Source organism: Anastrepha obliqua, chromosome 2 (assembly GCF_027943255.1).
Source record: "Anastrepha obliqua isolate idAnaObli1 chromosome 2, idAnaObli1_1.0, whole genome shotgun sequence".
Classification (NCBI taxonomy): Eukaryota; Metazoa; Arthropoda; class Insecta; order Diptera; family Tephritidae; genus Anastrepha; species Anastrepha obliqua.
Window position 1 is genome coordinate 124,831,867 of NC_072893.1, and position 9,796 is coordinate 124,841,662.

The following is a 9,796-nucleotide window of genomic DNA, read 5'->3' on the forward strand; positions in this document are numbered from 1 at the left end:
ACCTATAAAAAGTATATATACAATACTTTGTTTGCCATTTAAAAAAAAAAATTATTAACAATAAAAATTATTGTAAACGAAATAAAAAAACTTACAATTTAAGTTTTTTAAAAATAGTACGTAGTGCTTTTAATGATTTTGTAATTATTTGAAACAAAATATATTATTGTTTATTTTTTGAAAAGAACTAAAATTGTTTTTATCATTTTCATATTTTTTTAGAAGTTTTAAATTGTGTGCTCTCATTTTTGTTTTTTATCAAAACGGCGCTTTAGTGCTACTTCCCAAGAAGTTTCAGTACTTCAACGATTTCACCTAATTTTTTTACATATAATTCTAGAAAAATGCAATATTTAAAATCAAATTTTACAAAAAAAAAAAAACAATTATGTGCGCATTTATGGTTGCCAACGCATCATTCCTAAGTATTTTTCAACGGCTTTGTGTTACAAAAATATTTGAATAGCTAAAAGAAAATTAAATATCTTTTCTTCTTTGCATAAAATTATTGTGGGTCTTATAAAAATGCTATTTTTTAAATAACAAAAAAAAAAAAATCCTAAAAATGCCATATAAAAATTTAGATTTTTTTTTTAATTTTTGAAAAATGTTACCATTTTCTAGCTCAAATGGATAAAATAAGTTTTTAGAAAAATTTATTGTAATTCTTGAACTAAAATTTTACGAAAAACATTTACAAAAAGTTTTTTAAGTGTTATGAAAATATTTGCCAATAGTTAAACAACTTTAAAATCATTCTTTTATGTAAAATTTTTGTATTAAACTAAAAGCAAAGCAAAAAGCAAAAAATTCGAAAATAGGCATATAAAAGTTTTGATTTTTTCTTTAAATTTTTGAAAAATTTTAGTTCTAGTTTTCATTTTTAAGTGGCTAAAGCAACAAATTTTTCAAGCCATAAATAAGTTTTTAGAAAAATTCAATTCTGAAACCAAAATTTTATGAAAAAAGTTTACATAAAGTTTTTTAAGTGTTATGAAAATATTTGCCAATATGTAGTTAAAAAAATTTTAAATCATTCCTTTATATAAAATTAATGTATCAAATAGAAAGCAAAAAATCTAAAAATTGCCATATACAAATTTCGATTTTTTCTTTAAATTTTTTAAAAACTTTAGCATTTTCTAGCTGAAATCGCTAAAACGACAAGTTTTCCAAGCCATAAATAAGTTTTTAGAAAAATTTATTGTAATTCTGAAACTAAAATTTTACGAAAAAAAATTTACATTGAGTTTTAGAGATGTTATGAAAATATTTGCCAATAGTTAAAGAAATTTGAAATCATTCCTTTGTAACATTTTTGTATAAATAAAAAGCAAAAATCCAAAAATTGCCATGTAAAAATTTCGATTTTTTCTTTCGATTTCTGACAAATTTTAGCATTATTTAGTTTTCAGTTTCAAATGGCTAAAACAACAAGTTTTCCAAGTCATAAATAAGTTTTTAGAAAAATTCGATTCTGAAACAAACATTTTATGGAAAAAAATTTACATAAAGTTTTTTAAGTATTATGAAAATATTTGCCAATAGTTAAACAAATTAAGTCCTTCCCTTATGTATTAAAAAACAAAGCAAAAAGCAAAAATTTCGAAAATTGGCATATAAAAGTTTCGATTTTTTCTTTTTTTCTTTTTTTATTTTCTAGTTTTTATTTTCAAATAGCTAAAACAACAAGTTTTTCAAGCCGCAAATAATTTTTTAAATTCTGAAAAATTATGTAAAATTTTTGTATCAAATAAAAAGCAAAGCAAAAAATCCAAAAACTTGCCATTTAAAAATTTAAAGAAAAAATTTAAAAATTTCAATTTTTTCTTTAAATTTTTAAAAAATTTTAGCATTTTCAAATCGCTAAAACAACAAGTTTGTATCAAATAAAAAAATTATTTTTTTGTTGTTTTTTATTCCTTGATAATATATCCTGTTACATGATACTATTAAGAAGAGCTAAAGTGCGGCTACCATATAAAAAACATGCCATAAATCTAAAAAAAAAGTTTTAGCATCATTCCTTTATATAAAATGACTGAAAAAAGACCGCACGGCCATCTGATTTTTTTTTTTAAATTACCCCTCTCCAGTTCGAATGAATCAAACAGCCCTAAAATTGTAAAAAAAAATTGAAATAAATATGCAAATATTTGTGTCTTTAAAAATGTGTAAATTTCTAAAAAATTAAATATCACTTCTTCTCTACAGAAAATTCTTGTGTAAATTATCTAATCTAACTAAAAAGTAGGACTTTTGGATTTTTTCTCACCTAACTCGAATTAATTGAAAAAATAGCTAACATAGTGGGCACTCCAAATATTTGATTTTTTGAATTTTCCTATTTTCCTTTTGTTATTGTTATAGTTAGTTGTTTATAATAAACCTGTGAAGTAACAAGTTGCGTTTGATTTTCGGCTCTGTTAGAATGAATTAAGTAGAGATTTTTTTTTGTAATATTTCATACTTACTTTTGCTCAAAAATTAAAAAAAAAAATCGAATTTTGAAACCAAATTTTACAAATATAAAAATTAAATAAATATGTGCGTATTAAAAAAAAAATAGTATTGAAAATTTAAATATTACTTCTTCTCAACATAAAAATTTGTGTGTCATAATAAAACTACACTATTTAAAAAAAATATGATTGCCATTTTTTATATTGAATTCATAAAAAAACATTTAATTAAAAATTTTAATTTTTTTTTAACTGTGTCTTTGATTAATTTATGATTTTCTAATTCGAATGAATTAAGTAGATTTTTTGTTTGTAATATTTCAATTTACCTTATCTCAAAAATTAAAAAAAAAAAAATCAATTTTTGAACCAAATTTTATACAAGAAAAAATTAAATAAATATGTGCGCATCAAAGACATTTTTCAGTAACTATAGAAATATTATTTTTTATGTTGTTAGAATTAACCATTCTTATAGAAATAGTATTGAAAATAACAGTATCATAGGAATATCTTTGTCTAACAAATTTAATAATTCCTAATATTAATCACTTGTGTTTTTTATCAAATCCAGTTTTTTGTAACCTATTTCTCACTTTCTTAAATGAACAAATGTTCCAATACTATTAAAAAATTGAAGTTATGTAAATTATGAATAAAATCTGTAGCAATACCAAAAACAAAATTTTGTAACGGCCAAAACAATACAAAAAATCGTGGAGAAAGCTTCGTTGACTGGCTATAAATTCAGCTCGTTCTATTAACGTTGCACCGACTGTCGTGACTATATTCATATTTGCTCAAATAAAAAAAAATTTTAATAAAGAGATATTTAAATTTGTATCATTATTACATTTATAAAAATTTAATTATAAAAAAAACTGAATAGGGAAAATAAAAAGTTATAATACTCGTAGCAAAGAAAAGACATAAAGGAAATGAAAGACATATTTAACAATAGAAATTTAGTGCAAAGTTGTAAAAATTTAAATTAATAAAAAAATAAAATGAAAAATTAATGAAAAAATAAATAAATAATAAAAAGAAAATAATAATAAAATAAAATAAAAAAAAAAAATTAATAAAAAGTTAATAAAAAAAAATTAAAAAAAGTAATATATAAAAAAATTAAAATAAAAAATTAAATATATATATAAAATAAAAAAAATTAAATAAAAACTTAAATTAATAAAAAAATTAAATTAATAAAAAAATTAAATTTATAAAAACTTAAATTAATAAAAAAATTAAACAAAAAACTAAAATAAAAAAATTAAAAAAATAAATTAAATTAAAAAAAATTAAGTAAAAAATTTAAATTAATAAAAAAATTAAAAAAGAAAATTAAAAAAAATAAAAAATTAATTAGAAATGAAAATAAAAATAAAAATAATAATAAATAATTAAAAAAAAAATAACAAATAAAAAATTAAATAAACAAAAAAAATAAAGAAATGAAATTAATAAAAAAATAAATAATGAATTTAATAAAAAAACAAATATATAAATAAAATAAAACTAAAATTAAATAAAAAATTGAATAAAGGAATTAAATTAATAAAAAAATAAAAAATATTAAAGCATAAAAAAGTACATAAAACTCAATTAACACAAACTAAACATTTTTAGAAAACAAAATTTGCGAAAAGCTTATTAAACATGAAAAATCTACACAAATAGAAATTGTATTTAATAAAACTTTTAAATTGCAAAACAAGCAGCTTTAAAAAGTTAAATTTGATTTTAAAAAATTTTTAACTTAAAAAAATGTTAAACCTAAAAAAATATTTAACCAAATAATCGACACCACAAAAGCACAGTACACTGAAACTTCGCTTGGGCGGACACTCACCGTCAATCGGCTTTTGTCCGTTCAAGAGAGGTGTCCACACAAAAAAGTGTAACTTCTTCCGATACATAAAATTTGGTATAGAAAAAATGTCCCCTCAAGGGAGTTGTCCGGCTAATTCAGGTGTCCGTTAAGAGAGGTTACACTGAATTTCAACAAGCAATGCTCAAGTAACACTGTACAACCCAATATACATTTTTTACTTCTTGAAATAAATTTCTGAGGTAGAGACAAGAAACATTCCTGTAGAGACAAAACCGAAATTTTACATTTTTTTTATTTTGAAATGTTTCTCTGGTACTTTTCCTGAAAAGGAAAAAAAAGAGTCATGTGTTAACCCTCCGTTGGACACCTTCTTTAAAACCTTCGGTTGGACACCCGAGTCTGGCCTTTTTTCGTTCTGCGCGCGGATCCTTTTTAAAAGATTATGTTCATGAATCAATAGGAAATTAAATTTTAGGAAGTTACTTGGAAGCTCAAGTCGTTAGCTATAATAGAAATATCGCACTTGTTACGTTAAAGCGTAACAACTCAAAAAGAAAAGGAAAAGAGTAACCACTCAAACATTTATTATTTTAGCGCAACTACTAAACAAATAAGAATGAAACAACCGTTATATTGTTTTTAATGATATTTTCGTGCAATTACATATTTTTTTCCTTGTAATACCTATATTATTAATATTTACGGAAACAGTTTTTCGTCTCTACTGAAAATGTTCAGATTTTGAGTTGTTACGCTTTAACGTAACAAGTGCGATATGTTAAATTCCCATCCAGGGTCGCAAAAGTCTGGTCAGACACGGGTGCCCAACCTGTAGGGTAGGTTAAGGATGTAGAGGGTTAACACATTGACTGCCAAGCGGATTTGATAGAAATCTTCACTAGAGGCTAAGCTGGTTTTTTGTGTGTCCCATGTTTTTGTACGACATCGTTTAGTGTGAGGGATCTGGAAAGTGAAAAATCTTCACAGGTTACGAAAATTGGGTGAAAAATATTTGAAAATTCCAGCCTACGCTTAAAACGTATAAAATAGGACTAAATAAATAAAAAATAAATAAATTATAAAAAAATAAAATTAATAAAAAATAATAAAAAATTATAAAATATATAATTAAAAAAAATATAATTATAAAAAAAAATAATAAATAATAAAACAAAATGCTAATAATAAAAAAATAATAATAAAAAAATCAGTCGCTAACTTTAAAAACGGCATATGACAGATATTACTTATTGTAGCTTTTTTTGTTTTGATTTATTTTTGGCTTTTGTTATTTTTAAATTATTTTAATTTTTTTTTAATGTTTTTATTTTTTTAATTAACATTTTTTTAATTTAAAATGTTTTTTGTTTGTTGAACATATTTTTTTCTTTGATTTAAGGCTCGTATATCGTTTTATTATAATAAAAAAATAAAAAATAAATAAATAAAAAATAATAAAAAATTCAAAGAAATAAAAAATAACAAAAGAATAAAAAAATCAGTCGCTAACTTTGTTTTATTTTTTTACTTTTTTTATTTTTAAATTTTTTTAAATTTATTTTTTTTTTTTAATTTTTTAAATTTTTTATTTTTAAAATTTTTTTACTTTTTTATTATGTTTTTATTTTAATTTTTCATGTTGTACAGTGTAATTCGTTAAAAGTGGGCAGGCATAAAATATATATTCCAGAGTAGAAAAAACTGATTTCTATAATAAAACAAAAAAATTCATTCAATTGCAATGCCTGTATTTTTTAAAATAAATTTTCCGCAAAGTAAATATTCATATAATAAAATTTGGTTTAATTATTTTTTGGTGAACTATTTTTTAAATAAATCTATGCGATTGATTGATCAGCTTGCCTGAAGAGTGATTAAGTCCACTTTACTGCTTTTACAGCTTTGGGGTTTCACATAATTTTTTTCTTCGACACAAAAAATTACGCGAAGTGGAAGAGAAAACGAACTCTAAAAAGTGCGCCATTCTATAAAATGTAACTTTTTGTACCCGCATCCAGTTTCTTTTGCCCACATCCACTATCTTTTTTTTATTGCAGCTAATTCAGATTCAAATGTTCCGGCAACAAATATTGCGCCACATTGTTGCTAGACCGAAAAGTTGGCAACGCAGAAATTGCCCGCTTTTAATGCTTGACAGCTAAACTGTGATTAATATTAAATAGTAAAAACAATAAAGGAAAATAAAATATATAAAAAAATATGCTAAATATGAAAACCATAACTGAAAAGTATTATTTAAAAAAAAATATTAAAAGTACTGAAGAAATGCAATGCAATAAAACAGAAAAAAATTAATATGCCACTTTTTACAAAATATTAAAAGAAAAATCAAATAAAAAAAAAAATAAACAATGCATTCTTACAATTTCTAAAAACGATTAAAAAGAATTATAAAAAAAATAAAACAATGTTTGCTTAGTTTACAAGCAAAAGCGACAAATTAACTAATTTATAAGCCTAAAATCTGTGTAAACAGCAGCATGCAATACAATAAAAACAAAAAAAAAAACTATATTATACACATAAATATATACCAACATTGTTGTAATGAACTAAGTTTGAAGACACAATATTTATGAAACGAAACTAGTTAAGAATTCAATTGCAGCGAATGGAATTAGAAAAGAGAGTAGTTTTTAAGAAGTTGTTGTATGTATGTAAATATGTAAGTGCTTATTGCTTTACATTTGCATCGTAATAGTTTTTTTTTGAAATCTTGTATTAAACTAACGGATATTAGGGTTATTCATTTAATTTAATTAAAGTTTTTTAATTTAAAAAAATTTTTTTTTGTGTCCATTGCTCAATGAGATACACACAATGATACACATACAAGTATAGAAAAAATCGTTTGCTCTTTACTTTCTAAATAACATCGCTAAATTATGACCTGTTTTCGTTTTTGCCGCAATTTATAATTTTACACTTTTCCCTCCATTTGTTGTCTATTTTAAATTATTTTAAAGCTGGAAAATACGATTCACGATTTTTATTATATAACGTGTTTTATAAAATTAATTTTTTTTATTATGTGTTATAAATTATATATTTTTATAATTTTTTTTGTTGTTGAATTATGCTTTTTTGCGAAATTGGTTGATATTCGAATTAAAATCCAATTTCCTTCTTCTTTTAAGTCTGCTGCTATGCATTTCTTTAGTTTTTCATTATATTTCTTGAATATCTTTTTTTACTTTATCTAAATTTTTGGATTAATTTTGATTAATTTTTTAGTTTTGTTTTTGTGTCTTAATTATTTATGTTTCATTTAATTTTTTTTAGTTAATTTAATTTGCTATTTTTATTATTTTATTTTGTTTTATTTTATTTAATTGTTTTTTAAATTTATTTTTTTTTTGTAATCTAATCTATTTTATTTAATTTTTTCATTGTAATGTATTATTTTATATAGATTTATATTAATTCATTTTGATAAATTTTAGTCGATTAAGTTTTATTTTTCTTAATTTTTGTAATTTTTCCTAATATTGTTTTATGTTTTTTTGCGTCTTTAATTTTTTTTTTATAATAGGTATATGGATAAGTTCGTGCGGTTTTACAACAGATGGCGTAACTTGATTATTATTCCATCGATCCACATTTCCAAACATTCATTGGAGAGCTACTGTCGTAAGGCACAAACGTCAGTATAAGTTTTTTATTTGAAGCGTAAACAACAATATTTTTACCACACTTGAAAATGTCGAATTTCGTGCCAAATAATGTGTTTTTGCGGGGAATTCTTTAATATGAAGAAAAAAGCAGCCGAAAGTCATCGTATCTTGGTGGAAGTTTATGGTGAGCATGCTCTAGCTGAGCGAACGTGCCAGAAGTGGTTTGCACGCTTTAAAACTGGTGATTTTGGCCGCGCCGCCAAAGTTCATGGATACCGAATTGGAGGAATTGCTCGATCAAGATCCGGCTCAAACGCAAGAAGAGGTTGCAAAAACTTTGGGAGTTGATCAATCAACCATTTCCAAACGTTTAAAAGCCATGGGAATGATCCGAAATTCAAATTTCGAAAAAAACCGCACGAACTTATTCATAGACCATTAATTTTATGTCATTTTTTCATTTACTTAAATTTTTTATTATTTACAATAAATATATATAATAACTAATTTTGATTAATTTTATTTTTTGTTTTCTAATTATTTATGTTTTATTTAACTTTTTTAGTTAACTTAATTTGAATTTAATTTTATTTGCTATTTTTATTATTTCAAAAATATTTTGTTTTACTTTATTAAATTAATTTCTTTTGTTTTCTTTTATTTAATTAATTTTTTTTAATTAAATCCTATTTGTTTTATTCTATTTTTTATTATAATATATACTTTTATATAAATTTGTATTAATTCATTTTGATAAATTTTATTTCTGTTTTTTAGTCGATTTAATTTTATTTACTAAATTTTTGCAATTTTTCCTTATAATTTTTTTTAATAATTTTATGTAGTTTCTTTATTAAATTTGTTCATTATTTTAATTAAATTAATATAATATTTTATATATAATTAATTTTATTTGCGTTTTATTTGTTTGCGTTTTCTAATTATTTATGTTTTATTTGATTTTTTTAGTTAATTTAAAGTGAATTTAATTTAATTTGTTATTTTTCTTATTTTATTTTGCTTATTTTTATTGAATTATTTTTTTTAAATTAAATTTCATTTGTTTTATTCCATTTTTTATTATAATATATTATTTTATATAAATTTATATTAATTCATTTTGATAGATTTCATTTAATTTGTCTTTTTGCTTTGTAATTATTTAATTTTATCTACAATAATTTGAATTTAATTTAGTATCATTATAAATTTTTATCATCCATTGTATTCAATGTATTCTTTCACATAAATTATATTAACTCATTTTGATATATTTAATTTTTGTTTTTAGTTTTTTGTAATTATTTAAGTTTTATTTAATTTTTATTTAATTTAATTTGCTACTTGTATTCTTTTAATTTGTTTTATTTAATTAAATTATTTTTTTTAAATAACAATTTTATTTATTTTGCTTAATGTTTTATATTATTAATTATTTTACTTAAACGAAAATTATTTTATTTTATTTTTTATTGTTTTATTTTACTTTATTATTATTTATTTTATATTGTTTTATTTTATATCGTAGTTCGTCGAAAATTTAAACTATTTTTTGAAACGTAATATTTTTGTAAATTTATTATAAGTTAGTAATTTAATCGCTGTATTGTGTTTACAAACAGACATCGGCTTGTTAAACGAATGTTTTATGAAAATTTACCCTTTCGAATCTTGTCGTGTAATATGCCATTCCAGTTTGTATTTATAAAAAAAGTTTTTGATTATAACAAAACAAAAAAAAATTTCTCCATAATAACAAAAAAATCTTACGAAAGTAGAAGAAGCCATTTCAAGCCAGGTCAAAACAGCGCCTCAATCTATGTAGCAAAATGGGTCGAGTTTCAGGCATCTAATTGAAGTACCCA